Source organism: Rhineura floridana, chromosome 4, assembly GCF_030035675.1.
Source record: "Rhineura floridana isolate rRhiFlo1 chromosome 4, rRhiFlo1.hap2, whole genome shotgun sequence".
Lineage (NCBI taxonomy): Eukaryota > Metazoa > Chordata > Lepidosauria > Squamata > Rhineuridae > Rhineura > Rhineura floridana.
Window position 1 is genome coordinate 198,938,403 of NC_084483.1, and position 25,998 is coordinate 198,964,400.

Here is a 25,998-nt window from a genome sequence, read left to right on the forward strand (position 1 = left end):
TGAAAAGTGCTACAATATCTTCCCTCAACTTTCTCTTCTTAAGGCTAAACATGCCCTTTCTTTTATCTCCCCTCATAGGGCTTTGTTTCCAGTCTCCTTATCATCCTTTTTGCCCTCCCCTGAAACTATTTCAGTTTGTCTGCATCCTTCTAAAGATGTGGTGTCCAGAACTGGACACAGTTCTCAAGATGAGGCATAACCAATGCTGGATAGAAGGGATCTAGTACTTCACATGATTTGGAAACTATACTTCTGTTAATGGAGCCACATCACATTGTTGACTCATATTCAGCATCAACAACAATTCCAAGATCTGTCTTGCATGTAGTATTGCTGAGCCAAGAATCTTAATAACTGTGCATTTGGTTTCTTTTTTCTAGGTGTAGAACTTTGCACTTATCCCTGTTAAATTTCATTATGTTATTTTCAGCCCAATGCTCTAGCCTTTCAAGATAATTTTGAATAAAAATGTTGAAGAGCACTGGACCCAGGACCAAGCCCTGCGATACCCCACTCATTTCCTCCCTCCAGTTTGAGAAGGAACCATTGATAATCACTCTTTGAGTACGATTCTGGAGCCAACTGTGGATCCACCTGATAGTTGTTCCATCCAGCCCATATTTAGCTAGCTTGCTAAGCAGAATATCATGAGGCACTTTGTCAAAAGCTTTGCTGAGGTCAAGATATATTATGTCCACAGCATTCCCACAGTCTACCAGGGAGGTTACCCGATCAAAATATGAGATAAAATTAGTCTGGCAGGATTTGTTCTTGACAAATCCATGTTAGCTTCTGACAAATCCATGTTGGCTAAGGAATCGTGCCATCAGCTCAACTACTTCTGCTTTCCTCGTGGAAGAATCTCCCATCTCCTCCCCCCATGTTCTGTTCTGGGAGTACTCTCAACCCTCTGGAGCAGATTTGGGTAGGGCGTGGATGGTGCACAAGTGGAGGAGAGGGGGAGGTCCCATTGTACTAGCAGGAATCCTCGTGCTGGTTTCGACTAGTGCAGTGAGTTAATTGAATATGGTACCAAATGTTAGCTTTGTAGCTCATAGGGAAGTGCCTTAACAATTCTGATAACCTGGCACTCAGTCACAGACACAGTTATCTTCTAATCTAAGCTATTATGTGCAGGGAAAAACATGCTTTGTCACAGTGTCAACACACCTCCTGAGACCTCATGAGCAAGGGCTTCTTATAAAACACTGGGTTGAGTATTATTCACATGGCTTGATTTCTTTTCAATTATGACCTCTCTGGCTTGCACAGAAACAAGCCAAGTTACTGAAAGTAGCAGAACAAAAAAAAAAAGGTCCAGTTTTCAAAGGGTCCCTTCCACTTCCTTGGCATAAGCTTAAATTTATTTCACTCGGGTTTATGCCAAAGGAATGAAGATGTACATCTCATGTTTAATCCTTGACCCTCCTGATACTATTAGGAGATAAAGAGACAGAGAGAGATGTTTAAGGTATTGTTCATGGCATAACAACAATGTGCTTTCCCACTACCTTCTGTCCATTTCTTAATTGTTCTCTAGAAGGAAAGAGGGGGTTATGATGTGGGCAAGGACACTATCTGATGGTTTTCAGAACATTATTTGTTGTTTCACAAGTGACCATGACTCCCCTACCCATAACTTGGTAGGATGGTATGTGATACTCTCTTTCAGAGATCCATTGTTGATCACACGCTTGTTGATCACAAACCTGATAGATGTGTTCTCAATAATGAATGGAAGTTAGGAAAATGGTGAGGCTGCAAGGCTGGAATGCCTCTTCTAGACTGCATGCAAAAATTAGAATCCTTCTGTCATCGCTCCTACAGCTGCTTCTGGGTGGGAAAAAAAAGGTCCGTCCACCTGTTGTGTTCCCCCTCCCCCACCCAATTTCTTTAGGGCAGTAATTCCTGCATTGTGAACTAGTGAACATTAGCATAATGGAAGCCAATCTATAGTAGGTCGCAAGAAATCATGAGGACATTGAACTTGTCAAGGATTATCAATACCTCGGCACAGTCATTAACCAAAATGGAGCCCATAGTCAAGAAATTAGAAGAAGGTTAGGACTGCGGAGGGCAGCTGTGAGAGAACTAGAAAAGGTCCTCAAATGCAAAGATGTATCACTGAACACTAAAGTCAGGATCATTCAGACCATGGTATTCCCTATCTCCATGTACGGATGTGAAAGTTGGACAGTGAAAAAAGCTGATAAAAGAAAAATCAACTCATTTGAAATGTGGTGTTGGAGGAGAGCTTTGTGCATACCATTTGTTGTTGTTGTTATGTGCCTCCAAGTCGATTACGACTTATGGCGACCCTATGAATTAATGACCTCCAAGAGCATCTGTCATGAACCACCCTGTTCAGATCTTGTAAGTTCAGGTCTGTGGCTTCCTTTATGGAATCAATCCATCTCTTGTTTGGCCTTCCTCTTTTTCTACTTCCTTCTGTTTTTCCAAGCATTATTATCTTTTCTAATGAATCTTGTCTTCTCATTATGTGTCCAAAGTATGATAACCTCAGTTTCATCATTTTAGCTTCCACTGATAGTTCTGGTTTAATTTGTTCTAACGCCCAATTATTTGTCTTTTTTGCAGTCCATGGTATCCACAAAGCTCTTCTCCAACACCACATTTCAAATGCATTGATTTTTCTCTTATCAGCTTTTTTCACTGTCTAACTTTCACATCCATACATAGAGATCGGAAATACCATGGTCTGAATTATCCTGACTTTAGTGTTTAGTGATACATCTTTACATTTGAGGACCTTTTCTAGTTCTCTCACAGCTGCCCTCCCCAGTCCTAGCCTTCTTCTGATTTCTTGATTATTGTCTCCATTTTGGTTAATGATTGTGCCGAGGTACTGATTATCCTTGACAAGTTCAATGTCCTCATTGTCAACTGTAAAGTTACATAAATCTTCTGTTGTCACTACTTTAGTCTTTTTGACATTCAGCTGAAGTCCTGCTTTTGTGCTTTCCTCTTTAACTTTCATCAGCATTCATTTCAAATCATTACTGGTTTCTGCTAGTAGTATGGTATCATTTGCATATCTTAAATTATTGATATTTCTCCCTCCAATTTTCACACCTCCTTCTTCTTGGTTGAATCCTGCTTCTGTATGATATGTTCTGCGTATAGATTAAATAAATAGGGTGATAAAATACACCCCTGTCTCACACCCTTTCCGATGGGGAACCAATCGGTTTCTTCATATTCTGTCCTTACAGTAGCCTCTTGTCCAGAGTATAGGTTGCGCATCAGGACAATCAGATGCTGTGGCACCCCCATCTCTTTTAAAGCATTCCATAGTTTTTCATGATCTACACAGTCAAAGGCTTTGCTGTAATCTATAAACACAGGGTGATTTTCTTCTGAAATTCCTTGGTCCATTCCATTATTCAACATATGTTTGCGATATGATCTCTGGTGCCTCTTCCCTTTCTAAATCCAGCTTGAACGTCTGGCATTTCTCGCTCCATATATGGCAAGAGCCTTTGTTGTAGAATCTTGAGCATTACTTTACTTTCATGGGATATTAAGGCAATAGTTCGATAATTACTGCATTCCCTGGGATCCCCTTTCTTTGGAATTGGGATGTATATGGAACGCTTCCAATCTGTGGGCCATTGTTTAGTTTTCCATATTTCTTGACAGATTTTAGTCAAAATTGGGACTGATTCAGTTTCAGTAGCTTGTAGCAACTCTATTGGTATGCCATCTATTCCTGGTGATTTATTTCTTCCAAGTATTTTAAGAGCAGCTTTCACATCACATTCTAAAATTTCTGGTTCTTCAACATATGGTTCCTCTGCGAATGAATCTGTCATCCTGGCATCTCTTTTATAGAGTTCTTCAGTGTATTGCTTCCATCTTCCTTTTATTTCATCTCGGTCAGTCAGTGTGTTCCCCTGTTGATTATTCAACATCCCTACTCTTGGTTTAAATTTCCCTTTCATTTCTCTAATCTTTCGGAATAGGGCTCTTGTTCTTCCCTTTTTGTTGTCCTCTTCCATTACTATACAATAACTATTGCAATAGTTCTCTTTGTCCCTACATACTAGTCGCTGTATTGTTGCATGTAGGGTTCTGACCATGTTTCTATCTCCTTTTGCTTTTGCTTTCCTTCTTTCTTTAAACATTTTAAGAGTTTCTTCAGTCATCCATTGAGGTCTTTCTCTCTTTTTAACTAGAGGTATTGTATTTTTGCATTCTTCCCTGATAATGACTCTGACTTCAAACCACAGTTCTTCTGGTTCTCTGTCATCTACGTTTAAAGCCTCAAACCTGTCCCTTATTTGATCTTTATATTCTTCTGGAATGTTATTTAAATTGTATTTTGGCATTATTATTGCTTTGTTGTTCTTTAGCTTTACTCTGATTTTCGTTACGACCAGTTCATGATCTGTACCACAGTCTGCTCCTGGTTTTGTTTTTGCAGAAAGTATGGAACTTCTCCATCTTCTGTTTCCAATTATGTAATCAATTTGATTCCTATATTGACCATTTGGTGATTTCCATGTGTACAATCATCTTTTCGGTTGCTCAAAAAATGTGTTCACAAGAAACAAATTATTGGCTTCACAGAATTCAATAAGTCTTTCTCCTGCTTCATTTCTGTCTCCTAAGCCCCATTTCCCCACAATTCCTAGTTCTTCTCTGTTCCCTACTTTTGCATTCCAGTCCCCAATGATTATGAGCACATCTGGGTTAGGTTTATTACTACTGTTGAGATTTTAATGTTTTAATGTATTTGTATGTTTTTATTCTGTATGTCACCCAGAGTGGCTGGACAACCAACCAGATGGGCAACTAATAAATCAAATAAATAAATAAATAAATAATCTTGTTTTGGTGTGTGATCAATTTCCTCCTGTATTTCTGCGTAAAATCTCTCCAACTTCTCTTCTTCTGCATTTGCCATTGGAGCATAGACTTGCGTGATGGTTATGTTAATAGGTTTCCCGTTTAATCGCACTGATATCACTCACTCAGACCTTGCATTGTAGCTCCTAATTGCTTTTGCTACATCACTTCCACAATTAGAGCAACCCCATTTCTTCTTAATTTCTCATTTCCTGCATAAAATATTTTGTAGTTGCCTGATTGAAAATGTCCCATTTCCGTCCATTTTTTTTCCACTCACCCCAAGTATTGTAAGGTTGAAATGTTCCATTTCTTGCTTGACAATTTCTAACTTTCCCTGGTTCATGCTTCTCACATTCCATGTTCCTATTGCGTGCGTCGTACAACTCTGGACTTTCCTTTCGCATCTGTGCGTATCAGCCTCTGGGCTTCCTTTCGGCTTTGACCCAGCTGCCTCATTAGTCACAACGCTACTTGTACTTGTCCTTTGTTCTTTCCCAGTAGCTCAGTGAGTGCCTTCTGACCTGGGGGTCTCATCTTCCCGCACTATCTCGTGTTGCATTTTGGATACTCTGTTCATAGGGTTTTCATGGTAAGAGATATTCAGAGGTAGTTTACCATTGCCTTCCTCTGAGTTTGGATGGATCTTAGTCTGATGTCTCAGCTTTGACCATTCTGCCTTGGGTGCCCCTGCTGGGAGTCTAGCCTCTTGGTCTAGCCTCCTGATGGCATTGCTCTCAGTGTCTTCAACACTCTCAAACTCCCTCACCACATTAAGGTGAGCATCCTAGAGGGGGAGACTGGTGAGGCAGGGATCCATTTGCCCTAGTGGACAAACATCCTTCACAGGAATACATTAAGAGTTAGAGTAGACCTGCAATCAATGGATTAAACATCTACCTATAGAGGGGTGTGCCTCTGTGTGTGTGTGATTTACTGTGCTGGTATTTGCTCCTTCCCATCAACCTCCAGTGCTGGAGTGATGGTCAGGTATGATGGATATAGCCCAAGAATATCTGAATGGCCACCGGTTCCCCATCCCTGGCTTAGGAGTGCAATTCTTGTCCCCTCCTTTGAGGAGAGCAGTGTAAATGCCACATTTTAAGATGCTCCAAGGAACTGGGGTAGGATGGAAAGTGTGAGTAGTATTCAATGTAGCGCCAATAATAGAATAATAGAATTCTATGGAAGGGGCCCATAAGGCTATTGAGTCCAACCCCTTGCTCAATGCAGGAATCTAAATTAAAGCATACTCAACAATGCTTCTTGAATGCCTCCAGTGTTGGAGAGCCCACCTCCTCCTTAGGTCATTGGTTCCATTGTTGTACTAATCTAACAGTTAGGAAGATTTTCCTGAAGTTCAGCTGAAATCTGGCTTCCTGTAACTTGAACCCATTATTCTGTGTCCTGCACTCTAGGATGATTGAGAAGAGATCCTGGCCCTCTTCTGTGTGACAGCTTTCAAGTCCTTGAAAAGTGCTACAATATCTTCCCTCAACTTTCTCTTCTTAAGGCTAAACATGCCCTTTCTTTTATCTCCCCTCATAGGGCTTTGTTTCCAGTCTCCTTATCATCCTTTTTGCCCTCCCCTGAAACTATTTCAGTTTGTCTGCATCCTTCTAAAGATGTGGTGTCCAGAACTGGACACAGTTCTCAAGATGAGGCATAACCAATGCTGGATAGAAGGGATCTAGTACTTCACATGATTTGGAAACTATACTTCTGTTAATGGAGCCACATCACATTGTTGACTCATATTCAGCGTCAACAACAATTCCAAGATCTGTCTTGCATGTAGTATTGCTGAGCCAAGAATCTTAATAACTGTGCATTTGGTTTCTTTTTTCTAGGTGTAGAACTTTGCACTTATCCCTGTTAAATTTCATTATGTTATTTTCAGCCCAATGCTCTAGCCTTTCAAGATAATTTTGAATAAAAATGTTGAAGAGCACTGGACCCAGGACCAAGCCCTGCGATACCCCACTCATTTCCTCCCTCCAGTTTGAGAAGGAACCATTGATAATCACTCTTTGAGTACGATTCTGGAGCCAACTGTGGATCCACCTGATAGTTGTTCCATCCAGCCCATATTTAGCTAGCTTGCTAAGCAGAATATCATGAGGCACTTTGTCAAAAGCTTTGCTGAGGTCAAGATATATTATGTCCACAGCATTCCCACAGTCTACCAGGGAGGTTACCCGATCAAAATATGAGATAAAATTAGTCTGGCAGGATTTGTTCTTGACAAATCCATGTTAGCTTCTGACAAATCCATGTTGGCTAAGGAATCGTGCCATCAGCTCAACTACTTCTGCTTTCCTCGTGGAAGAATCTCCCATCTCCTCCCCCCATGTTCTGTTCTGGGAGTACTCTCGACCCTCTGGAGCAGATTTGGGTAGGGCGTGGATGGTGCACAAGTGGAGGAGAGGGGGAGGTCCCATTGTACTAGCAGGAATCCTCGTGCTGGTTTCGACTAGTGCAGTGAGTTAATTGAATATGGTACCAAATGTTAGCTTTGTAGCTCATAGGGAAGTGCCTTAACAATTCTGATAACCTGGCACTCAGTCACAGACACAGTTATCTTCTAATCTAAGCTATTATGTGCAGGGAAAAACATGCTTTGTCACAGTGTCAACACACCTCCTGAGACCTCATGAGCAAGGGCTTCTTATAAAACACTGGGTTGAGTATTATTCACATGGCTTGATTTCTTTTCAATTATGACCTCTCTGGCTTGCACAGAAACAAGCCAAGTTACTGAAAGTAGCAGAACAAAAAAAAAAAGGTCCAGTTTTCAAAGGGTCCCTTCCACTTCCTTGGCATAAGCTTAAATTTATTTCACTCGGGTTTATGCCAAAGGAATGAAGATGTACATCTCATGTTTAATCCTTGACCCTCCTGATACTATTAGGAGATAAAGAGACAGAGAGAGATGTTTAAGGTATTGTTCATGGCATAACAACAATGTGCTTTCCCACTACCTTCTGTCCATTTCTTAATTGTTCTCTAGAAGGAAAGAGGGGGTTATGATGTGGGCAAGGACACTATCTGATGGTTTTCAGAACATTATTTGTTGTTTCACAAGTGACCATGACTCCCCTACCCATAACTTGGTAGGATGGTATGTGATACTCTCTTTCAGAGATCCATTGTTGATCACACGCTTGTTGATCACAAACCTGATAGATGTGTTCTCAATAATGAATGGAAGTTAGGAAAATGGTGAGGCTGCAAGGCTGGAATGCCTCTTCTAGACTGCATGCAAGCACGTTATGGGTGAAAAGGGCAACAGGTTTCCCTTCAGCATGAGCCCATTTATTCGTAGGAATCCAGATTATCATTATCTTGAAGACAGTCCTTTCCCTTCTCCCCATCTTGGGTGTTAGCTCAGACTTTTGGGGGGAAAATGCTAGGGGTTTTTAAAATCAATTTTGGAACTTCTGTCACAATTACAATGCAGTCAATTGCAACTGCAATGACATAGGATTTCACTTGGACTTATTTCTTTATTTATGGCTTGTAACCAATGTAGCCATACTCACAGTAGAAACAAAGAAATTAATGTACAGGCCCCATCTGCACTATACATTTAAAGCAGGATCATCCCACTTTAAACAATCGTGGCTTCCCCCAAAGAATCCTGGGAAGTGTAGTTTGTTAATGGTGCTGAGTGTTGTTAGGAGACGCCTATTTCCCTCATGGAGCTCCAGTTCCCAGAATGGTTTAACAATCAATTGCTGTTCCCATGGAACTCTGGGAATGAGATTATCAATTAACTATTACAGAAAGATGTTTTCTTAATTGCCTGCATAAACTTGGCAGCAGTAAAACATTTTCAGCAGACATTTAAAAGTTAAAACATAAGGTGCCTGGTCAGTCTCTATTGGAAGAGCATTCCCCAATACTGGGCTAATAACACTCAAGGATCCGTTTTTTGTCCCTGTCAGATGAGCCTCACCAATTTGGGGGATTATGAATTATGCTCCTGCAGATGATCTTAGTGATTGATTTGGGATATATAAGGGTTTGGGGCTTAATCTCTCTAGGTGAGAGATGGGGAGAGGGTGATTGCATTGCCCCAGGTGAGAGCTGGAGTGGAGATGGGGGGTTCACCTGTTTTTTGGATTGTTATACAGCTCAGTGGACATACCTTTCTGTACATATTTATTGGCTGTCAGTGTTTAATGTGAGAATTGAGCATATGGAGTGATGTCGAGGGTGCAAGGAGAGTGAGATTGTTGAGTGATTGGTTATGACAGCATGGTTCCTGAATTCCCAATTTGTATTATTACATGTAAGGGCTTGTGTGTCTGTGTGTGTGTGTGATTTTTTTAGATATACATTGTAATGATGTTGTATTCTGTTACCGTTTTTGTTGTTTCATATACAATTCACTTTTTGTTTTTATTTATGTTACTCGAAGGAGCAGGGTCACAGTTTGGGACTCCTCCTGGATCCTGCGCTGCTGCTTGAGTATCAGGTGGCTGCGGTAGCCAGGAGTGCTTGTGGCCAAAAGAAACTGGTCTACCAGCTGTGTCTATTCCTGGAAGCAGCTGACTTGGCCACAGTGACAAATGCATTAGTGACATCGAGGCTTGACTACTGTGATACATTCTATGTGGGGCTGGCTTAGAAAATGGTTCAGAAATTACAGTTGGTTCACAAGCAGCAGCCAGAATGTTAACTGGAGCACAGCGCAAGGACCGTATCACCCCTGTGCTTTATAGACTCCGGTGGCTCCCAATTTGTTTCTGGGCCCAATTCAAAGTGCTGTTTTTGGCCTTTAAAGCCCTAAATGACCTTGGACCAGTGTATCTGAAGGACTGCTTGCACCCATATGTACCTGCCCACGATTTAAGATCAGCTGGCTTTGGTCTCCTCTGCATGGCTGGAATGTAAGATGTCAGCCTGGCAGGCATACAGGAGAGAGCCTTTTCAGCTGTGGCCCCCAAACTTTGGAATACCCTACCCCAAGAAGCCCGCTCTGCTCCCTTCCTGTTGGTTTTCTGGAGATTTTTGAAAACCATCTTGTTCCTGAGAGCCTTTGGGAGGGACTGATGGGAGAGCCTGAGACTGTTCTTATGCTTTTTATTTTAATTTTACTTTTTAGTCCCTTTAGTACCACTCCCCTATATATACAATAGTGTGAGTGTGTATGTGTATATATGTGTGTGTATGTGTGTATATATATGTGTGTGTGTGTGTGTGTGTTATATTGTATTTTATATATTTTAATTGTATTTTACATATTTTAATTTACTCTAACATTTTTGTGTTCTTTATTGTGTACAATCTTATTATGTATGTGTGCAATTTTATTGTAAGCCGCCCTGAGTGCCACAGAAGGGCAGGATAGAAATATTTTAAATAAATAAATAAATACTTATGTACTCATGTACACAGTGACATTATTTTGAGTTATTATTTATTTATTCCATTTATAGACCACTTACTATCCAAGGATCTTGAAGCAGCTTCCAATAAAGATACATAAACATATATAAACACAATAAGTACAATAAAAACCATGTCAAAGGATTTGCATAAAAATAGAAAACAAATACATAAACAATATCCATATATAAAAAGCACCATATACCGTAAATCTAAAGTCAGAGAGCATTACAAAGCATCGTGATGTAAAATCCCAACCCAATGTAATATAATACCTATATATTCAGCCATCTCACTCTTCACCCATTCCACACAACCACTACAATCATTCATGACCTCATACACCATCTCTGTGATTGATTGAATTGATTGAAACTTTATTTTTACCCCACCCTTTTTCCAAACTGGAACTCAGGGCGGCTTACAAATAGAACTACATGTAGTTAAAAACATAAAAAAACATACAAGTAAAATACAATTAAACTATGCACAACCTTAAAACCTTAAAAGGCACTTAAAAATCTAAAAACAATTTAAAATAATACAAATAATAATATAAAACAATAAAACAAGCCTTGTAAAGCCCAATCCTAAACACCTTCTATCCCAAAAGCCTGTTGGAATAAAAAAGTCTTTACTTGCCGATGGAAGGATGGTAAGGAGGGGGCCATTCGTGCCTCCCTAGGAAGGGAGCAGCCACCGAGAAGGCCCTATCTCGCGTCTTTACGCATCTTTACGCATACTTGCCCCTAATATATGTATTTTTTGTAAATTTTGTTTGGTTGGAGAACTGCATTGGACAATTCACATAAGCGTGAATTATGAAGAATCGCTTTGTTTTGGTTCTCATATTGTTTTGAAAAGAATAGATTATATATATTTTGCTTTAAATACAAACTGAATCAAAATTCTTCACCTATCCCTACATGTTCTTAAGCTTACTTCCTTTTAATGTCTTCCTCACAAAAGTTTGAATTGTAAATCTCTTGGGGCAGAGATCTGACTTTTTTGGGGGGGGGCTTATTTCAAAATAAGATCTATCTTGAAAGCAGCCTTCCACAAGCTGGTGCCTTCCAGATACTTTTGACAACAACTCTCATCAGCCTCAACCAGCACAGCCAATGGTCAGGGATAATGGGAGTTGTTATATGCAATTTCCGAAATGATTTGAGAACCGCAACACAGCCATCCTCCAAAATTTGGATTTATTAGGATTTTGGGATGCAGTCTACCAACTAAACAACATTTACAAAAATGCATATATTAGGGGAAAGTGGGCATAAAAATGAATACATGAGTGAAAATAACATGTGAAAAGGCACGGAATGGTGAAAAATGGCTTGCAAAAATCTGTACCTTTGTCAAAACTGCCTACAAAACTGTGTTTATTTGGAGAAATTCGCACTGAAATGGTGGAGAATTTTCATGAGGATTTTTTTTAAAAAAGTGCAGATTGCTGTAGAAATGTAGGGAACTGAATTTAACATTGGAAAAATGAGAAACTGAGATAACCAAAACAGACAGATCTTCCCATCCCTACTGGAAACAGCCTTGGATTCCTAAATTTGCATTCCATGTGACCTGTAAATGGACAAAGTAGAGGTTAGGTTATGATTGTTTTGGTATTAAAGCCCTCTAATGAGATCACTGATGTATTTGAAGAGATGTTTGGTGGGAATGCTGAAAGTGTGTCAACAGGCTGACTTCTCTCCATAGGGCAGTGGTGGGAGATCCTTTTTCAACTGAGGGCTGCCCTGATGAAGTGTCTCGGACACAGCTGACAAAGCATCAAGGCGAATTCGGCAGCAGAGCAAGGTTGGGAGCAGGGCAAGGAGGCCAGAGCACCCCACTTTGCCCATCCGTTTCCTGACCTGAACAAAACTTGAGCTTTCAATAAATTAACTCAATAAACTACTAAAATAATTACGAAGGTAGGAAGCCAGTAGGGGTGCAGGGGCTTTCCACTGTTCTGCCCTGTCTGTAACATATATGACTGTCTGCCTTGTTGTACAGAAGTTGTGTTTCCTTGAGGCCAAGGTGGGAGAGGCTGAGAGCTTTGTGGATGAGGCCTTTGGGGACATTCTAGCTGTGTCCCACTTCCAGGATGATAGCTCTCTTGCTATCATGGAGAATGAGGGCCTTGGGGGAAGGAGAGCATCCATGAGAGGGTGAGGGAAATGAAGTCTTAGAAGGGACCCATTCCTTGGGGGATGAGCAGATATCCTCTAGTACTGAGGATACTTCTCTGGGGTTGGGGGTGGAGGGATGCTGATAGTAGATGATTTGATCATTAGGAACATAGATAGTGTGATGTGATGAGTGTGCAGACCGCAAAGTGCTTTGCCTGCCTGGTGCACAGGTGGCAGATGTCGCCCATTGGCTAGAAATATACAATCATGGAATCATGGAATAATAGAGTTGGAAGGGGCTTATGAGGCCATTGAGTCCAACCCTCTACTCAATGCAAGAATCCAAATTAAAGCATACCCAACAGGTGGCTGTCCAGGTGGCTAGGTAGCTTAGTAAATAGTGCTGGGAAGGAATCAGTGGTCGTGGTGCACGTTAGCACCAATGACATGGGGAAATGCAGTTGTGAGATCCTGGAAACAAAATTTAGGTTGCTTGGTAGGATTCTAAAAGCCAGGACCGCCAAGCTTTGAAATTCTGCTGGTTCCACAGGCAGGGCCAGCTAGACAAGAGCAGCTTTGTTATTTCAATGAATGGATGAGATGGTGGTGTTGGGAGGAGGGGTTTGGAATTGTTAAGAACTGGGGGACACTTTGGGAAATGGGCCTGAACAAAAGGGACAGATTTCCTTGAATTGTAGAATTGTAGACTTGGAAGGGGCCTATAAGGCCATCAAGTCCAACCCCCTACTCAATGCAGGAATGCAAATGAAAACATATCTGACAGGTGGCTGTCCAGCTGCCTCTTGAAGGTCTCCAGTGTTGGAGAGCCCCACCACCTCCCTAGGTCATTGGTTCCATTGTTGTATTGATCTAACAGTTAGGAGGTTTTTCCTGATGTTCAGCTGAAATCTGGCTTCCCATAACTTGAGCCCATTGTTCTGTGTCCTGCACTCTGGGATGATTGAGAAGAGATCCTGGCCTGGGATGGAACCAGACAGTTGGTGCTTAAAATCAAAAAGGTGGCAGAGCAGCTTTTAAACTGATTGATGGGGAAAAGCTAACAGGAGCTGAAGAGGATCCAGTTTGGGGAAAAAAATCTCTCCCCTGGAATAAAGACCCCCAAAAATGATGAAATGTTGAATGGGGTAGGTCTTGAGCTAAGCACTGAGAGTGCAGGGGCACAGGATAGCAATCTAGAGAGGTAAAAATACCACTGGCCATAGTGCAAAAGACACTTGAAGAGAGACACTGTATGTAAGCTTTTATACGGTAATGCTGGAAGCCTTCGAGCCAAGATGGAAGAACTGGAATTATCCCTGGATATAAACTGTATCAGAAGGACAGGGAAGGATGTATTGCAGGTGGCGTATATGTGAAAAAGGGCATTGAATCCAGCAAGCTAGAAACTCCCAAAAAAGGCAGGCTCCTTCACAGAATTATTGTGGGTGTTGATACCAGATCCCAAGAGTAATTTAATACTGGAGACTTTCTGTTGTCCCCCTGACCAAAATGCTGAGGGAGATCTTGAGATGAAAAATGAAATCGAGGAAGCATCCAAACGAGGGGATGTGGTAGTAATGGGTGACTTCAACTACACGGACATAGACTGGCTGCATATGTGTTCCAGTCATGACAAAGAAGCAAAATTTCTAGATGCCCTAAATGACTATGCCCTAAGACAGTTGGTCATGGAACCAATCAGAGGGACAGTAATCCTGGACTTAATCTTAAGTGGCACCCAGGACCCAGTGTGAGAGGTAAGCGTTGTCAAACCAAATGGAAACAGTGACCATAGTGCTATTAAATTAAACATACATGTAGATAGCCAATTGCAAAAAAAAATCCAACATGGCCACATTTGACTTAAAAGAGGAAACTTTCCCAAAATGAGGGGATTGGTAAAAAGGAAGTTGAAAAGCAAAGTCCAGAGGGTCAAATCAGTCCAAAATGCTTGGGAGTTGTTTAACAATATAATATTAGAAGCATAACTGGAGTGTTGAGGGAAGGTACCACTAGGACCAAGAGGATGCCAGTGTGATTAATGAGCAGAGTCAATGAAGCTATTAGAGGCAAGAAGGCTTCCTTCAAAAAAATGGAAGTCTTGTCTGAATGAGAAGAGTAAAAAGGAACACAAACTTTGGCAAAAGAAATGCAAGAAGACAATAAAGGATGCTAAAAAAGAATTTGAGGAGCACATTGCTAGAACATAAGAAACCACCAACAACAAAATTATTTAAATATATTCAAAGCAGGAGCCTGTCTAGGGAGGTGGTTGGACCCTTGGATAACAAGGGCGTCAAAGGTGTGCTTAAGTAGGATAAGGAGATGCACAGACACTAAATGAATTTTTTGCATCTGTCTTCACAGTGGAGCGTATAGGGCAGATCCCAATGCCTGAACTAACATAACATAATGTAACATAACATAACATAACAAGAGCCTGCTGGATCAGGTCAAAGGTCCATCTGGTCCAGCATCCTGTTCTCACAGTGGCCAACCAGATGCTCATGGGAAGCCCTCAAGCAGGACCTGAGTGCAAAGAGCACTCTCTCCTCCTGCGGTTTCCAGCAACTGGTATTTGGAAGCATACCGCCTCCCCTATTGAGTAGACAGATTTATGGTGGATAAAGCTATCAATGGCTACTAGCCACAATGGCTTTGGGTTGTAGTAAGCACTACTCAGAGTAGACCCACTGAAATAAATGAACCCGTTAGTCATGTCCAGGGTGAGGCTGGCTGACTCAACCTTCTGGCTCCTCAACAGGCTGCAGTTCTCCAGGTATAGAAACAAGAGCAATTGCAATAAATAAGGGTTAGGTATTCACCTCCAAGCCAGCAACAATACTTTTATAGCTCCCTGCCACCTCTAAACCCATCACAGCCTCCAAATAAACAGGTTCCCTACTATTTATTTCTCCTAAATTGCTACAGAAATGTGGAGAACTGAATTTAAGAGTGGAAAACTGAGAACGTGAGATAACCCTAGGTACAGGTAGCATAAAATAAAGGACTTGTCCTTGGTAAATATCAGCTATTGGAGTAAGGAGAACTTTTGACCCTAGCATATCTAACAGAGAATTTAGGCTAACAGAGTTAGTACTAGAGTCTGTCTTGGCCTCTCTAGGCTATTTGGATTCATTTATTTAAAATATTTACAATTCACTTTATATCCAATAACCCCAGGGTGCATAGCAATATAAAATCTATTAAAATAGCAATCTATAAGACCAAAATAAAATCCTAACCATGTCTACACAGAGGTAAGTCCTGTTAAACTTGGATGGCTTTTAAAAAAGACCAGACAAATTCATGGGGGATAAGGCTCTCAATAGGTACGAGCCACAATGGCGTTGGGTTAAGTCCTACTCAGAGTAGACCTACTGAAATTAATGAACTTAAGTTCTATTAACTTCAGTAGGTTTACTCCAAGTAGGGCTACTATTGAGTTTCACCTTGTTCCACCTCCACTGTCGGAGGCAGTATGTCTCTGGATACCAGTTGCTAGTACTCACAAGTGGAGAGAGCACTACTGCACTCAGGTCCTGCTTGCAGGCTTTCCATAAGCATCTGGTTGGTCACTGTGAGAACAGGATTCTGGTCTTGTTGTTGTTATGTGCCTTTAAGTCAATTACGACTTATGGCGACCCTATGAATCAGAGACCTCCTGTAGCATCTGTCATGATCCACCCTGTTCAGATCTTGTAAGTTCAGGTCTGTGGCTTCCTTTATGGAATCATTCCATCTCTCATTTGGCCTTCCTCTTTTTCTACTCCCTCCTGTTTTTCCCAGCATTATTGTCTTTTCTAGTGAAGCATGTCTTCTCATTATGTGTCCAAAGCATGATAACCTCAGTTTAATCATTTTAGCTTCTAATGATAGTTCTGGTTTAATTTGTTCTAACACCCAATTAATTTGTCTTTTTCACCGTCCATGGTATCTGCAAAGCTCTCCTCCAACACCACATTTCAAAGGAGTTGATTGTCTCTTATCCGCTTTTTTCACTGTCCAACTTTCACATATATAGAAATCAGAAATACCATGGTCTGGATGATCCTGACTTTAGTGTTCAGTGATACATCTTTGCATTTGAGGACCTTTTCTAGTTCTCTCATAGCTGCCCTCCCTGGTCTTAGCCTTCTTCTGATTTCTTGACTATTGTCTCCATTTTGGTTAATGACTGTGCCAAGGTATTGATAATCCTTGACAAGTTCAAAGTCCTCATTGTCAACTTTAAAGTTACATAACTCTTTTGTTGTTGCCCTTTTGTCTGATCCAGCAGGAGTTTTCTTCTTCTGGAATTGATCCATTTTTTTTTTAAAAAAAGAGATAAATTTAAGAACATAAGAGGAGCCTGCTGGATCAGGCCAATAGCCCTTCTAGTTCAGCATCCTGTTTTCACAGTGGCCAACCAGACGTCCATGGGAAGCCCATAGGCAGGACCTGAGTGCAAGAGCACTCTCCCCTCCTGCGGTTTCCAGCAACTGGTGTTCAGAAGTATACTGCCTCTGTCTGTGGACAATCTCAGACATCAAGCAGATATTCTCCATCTTTAATAGTTCAGTTCTGAACAAGAAGTGAGGTAGGAGTGCCCACCATTATTAAGCATTTTAAATAATGGATTTACAATACAATACAAATAATAAAGACAACAACACAAGCATAGCATGTGTAAAGGGCAGAGGTTGCAACAATGGTTAGCTATTAAGTTTTGTATTTCAACAAAACACCTGACCATTGTAAGTCCTGTTGAAAAGGTTTAGGAATGGTCTACGTTGGCGGGAAAAGAAATCATTGTCAGACTTTTCTGCTCAGACACAAACAGGCTCTCCTTCCAGGAAGATCAGAAAATACTGCTAGCTAATTAAAATGCTAAATTAGCAGCAGACAGGTCCAGCTTTTCTCCTGTCACTGCTTGCCTTTCCTTTCTTTCTGTTTGGGTGCTTCCAGATGATCTCTTTATTGAGCATTCGTCCTGATTTGTTTGCAGGAAGATTATACAATGATGGCTATTTAATGAGCATTCACTCTGATTTGTTTGTGGAGAGGTTAGATGATGTTGTGTGCAAAGCAAGTGTTGTCTCACACTTTCCAGTGCATTGTCCTGCAAAAAAAAGTCCGACCTTTTCCATGCTCCAAAAGGTCTGATCTTTTGGGGAAGGAGGTTTGTTATGCAAGGCCTTCAAAATCAAGTACAATTGTGTAACCTGAATTTGCCTATATGTGCTTCGATCCCATCCAGAAATAGTGACAGTCTGGCAGAAGCAATCTTTCTTTCTTTGCTTCAGACAATCTCAGAATCACCCAAGAAAGAAAAGCAAGCTGGATTACATGTAGCGCTGCTACAACTAGACCCTTATCTATATGCATTACTTTGATTTCAAATTATTTTGAACCTGGCTTTTATTGTACTCCTTGTTACATACATAAATCTCAAATGTAATACATTTCATAAGAAATGGTCATAAAAATTTACAGCCAGTGACTTTTCCCCTGTTCCTTACGATGATATTCTACTAAAACCATTAAATGCTTCTCATTAATGCCCTTTAAATGATTGGGTAATGACCCACAATCGCTTGTAAGTGAACAACCATTAAAGAATTACCCATTCTTAGCATGCTTTTAAGTACAGTTTAAATACATGGGAGGTAACATGTAATATATTAGAGAAAGTATTAAATGTAAAAGAGTGAAAACAGGATCACTGTGGTGAATGAGCAGGTGCAGAACTCTTACTCTGCAATGGCCACAGGTCTCTCTGAGTTGCTATTGCTGAATCAGGTCACCCGTACACTTCCCATTGGGCCTTTGATTCTTAATCAAGTTGTGCAGATTTTAGAAGTGGACTTCAGGGCTCGAAATCTACTCAGGCTGATGGTGCAGCACCCGTGATGGCAGTCTCATATTTGAGCAGAGCTTGGGAAAGTTACTTTTTTGAACTACAACTCCCATCAGCCTCAGCCAGCATGGCTACTGGATTGGGCTGATGGAGTTGTAGTTCAAAAAAGTAACTTTTCCAAGCTCTGTATTTGAGGCACTGCCTCAAATTCTCTGCTTCTTATTGAGAATTCTCTGACAAATATAATAATTGCCTTGCTACATTAGGCCCAACAAGAGAAGTCCTGGTACATCTGGAAAGCTCTCAAGCAGGGCATCAAGGTGATGGTCTTCCTCTACTGTTGGTTTCCAGCATCTGATTTACACAAAGGTACACTGTCTCTGAACCTGCGTGTTCTGTTGGAATAACATCGCCAATCAGTGGAGTACCTAGCGTATTTGACACCCAGAGCGGATCATTTTTTAACACCCCCCTCTTCTATACGACAAAATTATTTTCAGTAATAATCATGGAATGAAACAAATAATAATAATGGCCAGAAAAGAAACGTGATGAGAAAACAGCATTGCTACATGATAGGCAGTGGGCTCCAGATCAGCAACCGAATTGAAAGAAATGAGAAATAAATGGAGAAGGGATGGTTAGGGACGTTGAGATAATCTCTCTTCCCACGGACTAGCCTCTCCCACCAAGCTGTAATCAGACAAAACACTCTTTGCAACTCCACTCTAACTGCTCTGAACACTGGAGCAATTCTAAGTTAGGTCCCCAGTGGCTCCAGGCAGTGCTTGCACCAACATAAACGAATGCGATGTCCACTGCTGAGTTTCCAGCAGGAAAGCACCCACTCGCCCTCTGGCAGAGAGAGGGAAGGTGGAGGCAAGAGGGAAGCGAACCTGCCTTTTATAACAACAACAATTTAGGGCAAGAGCCAAGAATGCTGCTGGTTCAGGTAAGGCGCACAGAGCTGACCGCACCACTCCCCTTAGTAGGCAGGGCAGACACCCAGCCAGAGGCCCAAAGAGGCTGGGTGAGGCTTGTGCAAACTAGCTCCTTTCTGATTGTTCTGGCTTGGGAGAGTCCCTTGCTGAGATCAGGAGAAACAGGGCGTGAGGCACAGGAAGAGCAGGAGGAAAAAGTGAAAGCAGGCACAACAGGCTCAAAGCACCGGTTTCTTTCTGTCCCCATTTGGGCCAGCCCATGAAGCTGGGAATCCCCGCCTCTTCGGCGTCCCCGCTCCCGGCCTCACTTTCTGCTCTCTGTGGCAGGCAGCCCCAGTGGCAGGTGAGCACATCTGGCGAAAGTTGAGGTGGAACGTGCCTGGGGAGGCAAAGTGAGGGGGGAGGGGAGGCAAAGTGAGGGGGGAGGGGAGGTGCCAGTGAGCAGGGGAGGGGAGGGCAGTCCTGAGGTGGAGGCAGCTCCACTTGAGCACCACTCACTTGTTGGGGCAGCACTCTTGGCCTCAGAGCGCTGAGCTGTCCCTGCACTTCCTGACCAGGACGGCCTGAGCAAAGGGGTCTCTGCAGACTATGCATCCCCTTATTGCCTACACCCGGGGCGGACCGCCCCCACCGCTTCACCCCTTGGTACGCCACTGTTGTCAGTTGCTTCTGGATAGACTTATTCGCCATGATTTTTTTCTTATTATTTTTTAGAGCTATCTTAGCCAGTGGTTATAATGACATATTGACCTGGTTCAGAAACACTGCTAAAACATTGTACAGGAACCTGGATGTTCACTAGCCTGTCCCCTCTCTCTTCCCTTCCAGTGTGGCTGCCACTTCATAAGTCCCCACTTCCATTTTCACCTAACCACAGTTGGCCAATTAGCCTGGGAGCTACAGTTGATTCTAACAGTGGTGTTTGTGAACGAGCCAGGATCAGAAACCATGGTTTAAAATTAGCTTGTTTGAAGAAACAATGATTCAAACTAGCCACAAGCTATCCCTGTTTCAAATTATAAATTGTGCTGGAAACAGACATGGATGCTTCTAATCTCCAGCCAGTTGTGCTGACACAGGGAGTGGGGGGAGGAATGCATGAGCCCAGATTCCTTCATGTTGCATTAAACTATAGTGTGTAGTGAACTATAGTTTAGTGCTGGGGTAGAGAAACTTTTCCTCCTGATGGGCCAGAACCTTATCTGCCCTACTCCTCACAGGCCAAATGAGATCAGGTGGCGAGTCTCTTTGAAGGCATACTCCAGGATTATGGAGGGGTTTGCCCTGAGTTCCCCCCCCCTTCATTTTAGCAGAGGTCTCAGTGAAAACCACTCTGTGATCTTGGAGCAAGGTAAGCTCCCACTGCCCATGAGCTGATGGCCAGGGGGAGTGTACCTTGCACTAGGATCATGAAGGGGTTTGCAACAAAACCTCTAGTATAACTGAGGCTTCCCCCTCCATCTTAGCAGGGGGTTCAGTGCAAACCCCTTTGTGATCCTGTAGCAAGGAACACTACAAGGTAGAAGCATGGCCTGCTTCAGAGAATGAACCATCAGGTCCTGATTGCTCCTTTGCAGCCACATCAGTACCTGCCCTACATATGATATCAAGTGTGGGCAGGTGGATGTGGTTTGCCAGGAATGACCTGGCCGGCCAAATTGGGACCCTTCACAGGCCAAAGCTGGCTCACAGGCTGGAGGTTCCCCACTCCTGGTTTAGTGTTACATTTGAATGCAGCCATTGTGGTGGTGATTTATCAAAAAATTCACAGGGCTTCTGTGGCCCAAGTGCAGCAGTTCCTTGCAGACATTGATGTGGAAAAGTTGTCCCAGACGACTGAAGGTTTGAACAATATCTCAGTAACACAAACAAGCGACTTGCCCCTTTGCGTTTCCAGATTGTTGCAATGAATTCCTTGATCCTAATAGTATGCCTACATTTCATTGGATGCCAGGTTTGTACATTCACAGAAGAGAGGTGCAAAGAGATTGTCTTTGTGTCTAAGCATGGCAGTGTCTGATGTTCCCCCAACTGATGGGGTGACTGATGGGGAGGCATGCCCACAATATGTTGTGGACCTGTCTCTTTTTTGATCTTTTACATGTGGCAGCCATTTTGTGTTATACCAACCCCACTGCAGCCAATTTGTGTTATGCCCCACTCTATGGCAGCCATTTTGTGACTGGTGCACATGATACTTTCTCAAAACCTCAAATGGGCCCACTTGAAAAGACTGGCAACCACTGATTGTACCATCGTTCCCGTGGGCAAGCTAGAGAATGTGAACAGGCCAGGAGGCCACAGAAAGCCTCTATAGCAGTGAGGATGTTAAAAAAAAAAAAAAGTTCAGATGAAGGATAAACAAAGAAACCAACAACAACCCTCAGCCTCCATCCTAAAATTTCAGGAAAAGGTGCACAGAGCCCCCAAAGCAGCTAAAATTGTCCCACCAAAATGGGGGGGATATTCAGCCCCCTCTCCCTCTACTCTACACCTTTCCTTTCTGACAGCTGGAGATGAATAAAATTACCTATCCGTTTGCTTATTAATTACATTACTGATTGGAAATAATATACCAGTGGTGACATTTAGATCTGTCTCTAATAATACAATTTACATTTCCAGTTTCCTTTTCCTATGTGTATAACTGTTGTCTCATAAAGCTTTGATACTGTTCTATAGAAAGAGAGAGATTGTTCTGCAAACAAAATCCATGTTGGAATTAAAAAAAAAAAAAGACTGTTATTCTACTTCATTTCCCTACAATTTCTTTCGTCCCTCCCTCCCTGAAATGCACAGTGGTCAAATATGCACATTATCCTAGCCCATATTATCCTGAATCTTTGGTCCACTTATCTCGTGAACAGTTTCCACAAAGTTGAAAGGAATAATCACCTATATTAGAGATGGTCTCTGCGGGGCTGTAAAAGTCAAATTGGAAGCAAGAGCAAGGCTCATCCTATCAGCCTTGAGGTAATTTGGTTTAATCACAAAAGGAGACGCCGTCTAAACTCCAAATTATTTCCGGCCCACCAGTGGTGAAGGGGACCTATCCCTCAGGGTTAACGGAAGCAAATGAAGAATGCAGAGTCTGCCAAAACAAACCTTTTTTAAAACATCTTCTGTTGAAAAGGCCCTTTACAAATGCAGCGTACTAAATATTCACAATATTTCACAGATATTCCGTTAGGTAGAAAGGGCTGCTACTGTGACTGATTATGCTTTTCGAAGTGATCATAAGCTCTATGTGGGGTGACACTTGGGCCTGGTCTGGAGGCTCTAGCTGGTGCAAAATGCAGCGGCTAGACTGTTGATGGGAACAGACTACCGTCAGCACATAGCTCCAGTGCTCAAAAGCTTTCATTAGCTGCCCATATGCTACCAGGCCAGGCTCAAAGTCCATGTATTAATTTACAAGGCACTTAAAAAAATTGGGTCCATGATACCTCAAGAACCTTCTATTGCCTTATATCCCTGCCTGATCAATGAGGTCTTCAATGGGAGCCACTGTTAGTGGTCCCTCCATGGCTTGGATGCATGGCTTGTATCTATCTTTTCAGTACTGACACACTTCTTTACCCTGGCTTTGACACCTGAGATGTATATTTTTAGGACCCACCCTATTTTGTGATGTGCAGACATGGGAAAGCTGCATAGTCCCAAGGAGCCCAGTTGCCCCCCAGCTGGCAGTTGCAGACTAGGAAGGGGCTGGCTTGTGCAGCTGTGACAAGCTGAGCAGGCCCTAGCCAGCTGGGGAGGACTAGCCTCAGAGGGAGGCAATGGTAAACCCCCTCTGAATACCGCTTACCATGAAAACCCTATGCATAGGGTAGCCATAAGTCGGGGTCGACTTGAAGGCAGTCCATTTCCATTTTCAGGGTTGTTTTTAATTGTTTCAATGCTGTATTTTAACATTGTTGTAACCCACCCTGGGGTCTCTGGGTAGAAGGAGGGTAATAAATGATGATGAAGGTTGTTTATTTATTTACTTATTACATTTATATACCGCCCCATAGCCGAAGCTCTCTGGGCGGTTTACAGCATGATGAGAATGATGTTATATTGTGGGGCCAATTTTATAGAACTCCCTTTCCAGTAGATGTCAGACAGGCACCCTCCCTGTTGAATTTCCAGCACCTACTGAACACTTTTTTAAATTCTAGCAGGCATTTTAATTGAAGTCCGATTTTGACTGAGTTCTATTTTGACTGAGTTCTATTTTATATTGTATTCCTTTTACACTGCTTAGAGGCAACTGTAGTTAAGCAGTATATAAATCATCTAAATAAATAAATAAATATTGCCAATGGTTAGGGATGGATAAATCTGTTCCTCACATTTCCACATCAGGTTGCATTAAAAAAAAAAAACTACTCCTGAAAATTCAACAGCATTATGTGCAAATTTCTCCTGTATGCACGTTTGCCTGGTATACACATTTTTGCAAAGCAATTTCCCCTCATGTAATGAAATTTTGTACATTATTTTCTTGACTATACACGTTTTTTATGCACACTTTATCTTACTATACAGTATGTATTTACTGGGCCAGAGAACTGCAATTCAAAATTCGTAGGCATGCAAATTTCAAAGCATGACTTTGCTTCAGTCCACATATTGTTTCAAAAAAGTGTGAATTAGTTAGGCTCACCTTTTAATGCAAACTGAATTGGATATCTCTCCTTTCCCAAGAGAAGATACATGTGGAGCTGTTGATTGTGTATAGATTGGCTCTTACATTGAGCAAGCAGAATGTTTGTATCATCTAATGCCTATTCAACATGATGAATTGGATCCAAATGTTTCCTTCCTTTGTCAGAATGAATCTACATCTGTTGGGAGGAATATAATAATAATAAAATAATAATACAATTTTATTTGTTAGTCGCCTATCTGTCCGAGCTAACGGACACTCTAGGCGACTTACAGCAATGCAAAATACAATATATAAATCAATATACAATCAACAAACCATCCGAATGGAGAAAGGTCCTTTCGTTAGCAGTACCTTCCAATGTGTTTCAATGGAATCAATAAGGTGGCTACAAGCTTCCTTGCAATTCAGAACCCTAATAAGACATGGTTCTCTTTGATGAGAAGACTTGTGTGTTCAGGGAGATACTGTCTTCAGACTTTCACACTAAACACATACAGGCCAGGAGTAGGAATGTGCTAGAATTCTGCCCAGTTCAGGTTTGGTACTGGATTTTCTGTTAATTTTCTTATTTGCTATCATTGCAGATCAGATTTTTATGTACAGTAGCTATTTTCTACAGTTATTTCCAGAAGATTTTATATTAATATCAATATTTTATCAATATTTCCTTCAAATTATCGATACTTCCTTTAATATATCGACATTTCCTTTCAAAATATCTATATTTCCTTTCAAAATATCTATATTTTCTTTTGATATCAATATTTTTGTCAATAAGCAGGGAGTTCCAAAGCATAGATGCTGCCACACTAAAAGAAAATAGCTACTCACCATCTCTCAACCTAATCTGCCCCTCAGGGTGAAAACAACATAGAGGGATCATGACCACACCAGGGAAGAAGGGCACAGTTAAAATGTAGATGAAATAATAATGTACAACCATAGTGTGAAATCAGATATATATTGAGGCATAGTATAAAGAAATATTTATATAAGCATGGCTGTCAAATATGTTTATCATTTATACAACCTGTAAAGATATATATAGTGCAATTCTATGCATGCTTACTCAGAAGCAAGTCCCAATGTATTCAGTAGGGCTCACTCCAACAGGGAAGTGTGCACAGGACTGCAATCTCGAGTGATAAGGAACTTCACTCTACCAACTATAATTCATAATCATGCCACGTTAAACTGTTTTGCAACTGTTATATACTTGTTTTATGTTTACTGAATTTTAAATGGATTTATTTCTTGTTGTGAGCTGCCTTGATTTCCAACCCTACCTTACAGGGTTGTTGGAAAGACTCCATATATACACACACACCCCAGAGGTGTAAAAGTACATACACTCCATAAAATAGTTTATTACTTTGCTCTCTTTTCGGCGCCAGGTTAAAACGTACCTCTTTTCCCAGGCATTTTAATATTTTAATATTCTTAGTATATTTATTACATCTTAGTATACTAGAACAATTATGTAATATGTTTTTAGTCTTTGGAATTTTGTTATGTGTGTGGTATTGATATGTGATTTTATTATATTGTATTTTAAATTTATGCTGTTCACCGCCCAGAGAGCCGTTGGCTGTGGGCGGTATAGAAATTGAATAAAATAATAATAATAATAATAATAATAATAATAATAATAATAATAATAATAATAATAATAATTATCAAAACCAGTTTGTCATTGCAGAACGTTTTTTAAAAAAAATAAAATAAAATCAGCATTAGTTGCCTACCAAATAAAAGCAGTGACATCTAAACAATCCCCGCCTAATTGCTTTAAAAAATAGGATTGGAGGGGAGAGAAAGTTTTACAACACAAACATAATCCTTTCCTGTGTTCACTCAAAAGTCCCATTAATTTACAACACAATCCTAACCATGACTACTCAAAAGTAAGTCCTAGTGAATTCAATGGGGTTTGCTCCTGATATGTAGGATTAGCATTGCAGCTTTACTCCCAGAAAAACAAGTATAGGATTAAAGCTTCATGTTGTGAAGGTTTTCAAAACAGGTTATGAATTAGACTAATAAACTGTCCTCTTCAACGGCCCAGGAGAATTTGAACTTGCTTGACTCCTCATAATTAGAAAAGTATAGCACACTGTAATGGCATCATAAGCTGCATGTACATTTCTTTTAAATTTCTGTTCAAAAATT